Below are 2500 nucleotides of genomic sequence, written 5' to 3' on the forward strand. Positions count from 1 at the left end.
AGGGCCTCGAAAGAGACCTGTATCGTTATTTTTCGTCACTACCTCCCCGTGTCGGGAATGGGTAATTTGCGCGCCTGCTGCCTTCCTTGGATGTGGTAGCCGTTTCTCAGGCTCCCTCTCCGGAATCGAACCCTGATTCCCCGTTACCCGTGGTCACCATGGTAGGCGCCTATAGTACCATCGAAAGTTGATAGGGCAGACATTCGAATGAGACGTCGCCGCCGCGGGGGGCGCGCGATCGGCCCGAGGTTATCTAGAGTCACCAAAGCGGCCGGGGGGCCCGAGACCCCCCGGATGGGTTTTGGGTCTGATAAATGCACGCATCCCCCGCCGACTCCCCCCCGCCCCGCGAGGGGAAAAGAGGGAGAGCGGGGTCAGCGCTCGTTTGCATGTATTAGCTCTGGAATTACCACAGTTATCCGAGTAACGTGTGGAGCGATCAAAGGAACCATAACTGATTTAATGAGCCATTCGCAGTTTCACTGTACCGTCCGTGTGCACTTAGACCTGCATGGCTTAATCTTTGAGACAAGCATATGTTACTGGCAGGATCAACCAGGTAGCGCCCCATGAGAGAGAGGGGGGGGGGGGGAGAGAGAGAGAAGGCGGCTTGCAAAACGCACGCGCCCCCCAAAAACCCACCCCCCACCCCACCCCCCAACACGTGGTGGACAGGAGCGGGGGAAGAAAAGAAAAGGTGGCGGAGGTGGCGGTGGCGAGGGCGGGGCGGGGGGGGGGTGGTGGAAAGGAGACGCCCACGGGCGTCCCAACTCCTCCGCCGTTGCCGCCTCGTCCTTCTCCACCTCATCCTCCTTTCTCCACACCCTTCTTTCTTTCTGCTCCTCCAACTCGTTTCTCATTTTTGAGCCCTTTTGGTTTGGATTGTTTTCTTGGGAGACCGGGGGGGAAAGCTGTGATTTCCACCAGGGCGGGCTCCGCTCGACGACCGTCTATACCCGGACAGACAAAAAAAAAGCTGGCGGGTACAGGGCCGGGTAAACGGAGCGTGCCGCCCCCAGGGTGGGGTCTTTCACGGGCCGCCTCGGAGGACTGGCCGTCTACGACTCCCTAGGACGAGCAAAGGTGGGTGACCGGACACGAAAGAAGGGTTTTTGCGGGCAAAAAAAAAAAAGAGCACAGGACAGAGAGGGAGAGAACAAAAAAGATCACGAGAACCCGGTTACCCGTTTACCCGTTTTCTCCTTATTCTTATTCTTCTCCCAATCCTGGTATTCTTTTTAAAAGCCCACCTCGTATGCCCAACGAAACGGTCCGGAACCACTACGAAATTCGTAAAGGCTGACCCGCTGAATCGGGGAGGAACTGCCGTGCCCACGGTGGCCTAAGGAGGCCGGGCTGGCGCCTACCCCAGGCGGGTCTCGTGTTCCGATCTGCCAGCGTAAAACCCACAGAGGAGGGACACACAAGTGTGGTGGTGGGTGTGTGTGTGAGGACTTTGTCAATTTCGTAGAAATTCTCATTCGAAGAAACATGACAAGAGTCCAACAGTGCTTGCCGCCCTAGAATCGCCACTGCCCCCTGAAATCCCGACGGTACCTTTCTGGGCACTGCCAGTCTCAGCCCCCCCCCCTATGCCCACCAACCCCCCCACACCCCCCCCTCCCAAGGGCGGGTGAAACGGGCTCTCGCGGACGAAAACCGGGCGCTCCTTGTCGCCCGGCGGGTCAGGAAAATCAGACTTTGTCGTATTCCTCTACACCCCCCCCTCGCCCCCCCCTCACCCCCCACCCCCCACCCCACCCCCCAGGGCGGGTGAAACGGGCTCTCGCGGACGAAAACCGGGCGCTCGTTGTCGCCCGGCCGGTCAGGAAAATCAGACTTTGTCGTTTTCCTCTACCTCCCCCCCCCCTCATCCCCACCCCCCAGGGCGGGTGAAACGGGCTCTCGCGGACGAAAACCGGGCGTTCGCTGTCGCCCGGCCGCTCTGCCGGTCGGAAAAATCAGACTTTGTCGTTTTCCATCGAACCCCCCCCCCCCCCCCCAAATCCAGCCAGCAAGAGCTCTCATTCTGCCTGGGTGAGAGCCAGATCCGCCCCTGTCATTCTCTGGGGTGGACACCTGGTACAAAATTCGGACTATATCATTATTATTATTGTTGTTATTGTTATTATTATTAATCCCCCCCCCCCCACACACACACACACACTTCCAGGCAGCCAGCCATCCAGCCAGTCATCCATCTGATCCAGCCAGCCAGCCAGCCATACATCTATCTGATCCATCCATCCATCCATCCATCCAGCCAGCCATCCAGCCAGCCATCCATCTGATCCATCCATCCATCCATCCAGCCAGCCATCCAGCCAGCCATCCATCCGATCCATCCATTCAGAAAGCCATCCATCCATCCCCCCCCCCCCCACCCCACCCCCCAGGGCGGGTGAAACAGGCTCTCGCGGACGAAAACCGGGCGCTCGTTGTCGCCCGGCCGGTCAGGAAAATCAGACTTTGTCGTTTTCCTCTAACGCCCCCCCCCCCC

The 2500-nt window shown here is 59.1% G+C and overlaps 1 non-coding gene across 1 annotated transcript in view; it reads right to left on the reverse strand.

Annotated features, from left to right (window-relative positions):
- The window catches only part of LOC113640199, a 1891-nt gene extending 1329 nt beyond the window's left edge, over positions 1 to 562 (reverse strand). Inside the window, exon 1 of the ribosomal RNA XR_003439996.2 lies at positions 1 to 562. This exon is cut by the window's left edge and continues 1329 nt beyond it. This is a non-coding gene — a ribosomal RNA (18S ribosomal RNA).
- Positions 563 to 2500: the final 1938 nt, after the last annotated feature.

Source organism: Tachysurus fulvidraco, chromosome 22 (assembly GCF_022655615.1).
Source record: "Tachysurus fulvidraco isolate hzauxx_2018 chromosome 22, HZAU_PFXX_2.0, whole genome shotgun sequence".
Lineage (NCBI taxonomy): Eukaryota > Metazoa > Chordata > Actinopteri > Siluriformes > Bagridae > Tachysurus > Tachysurus fulvidraco.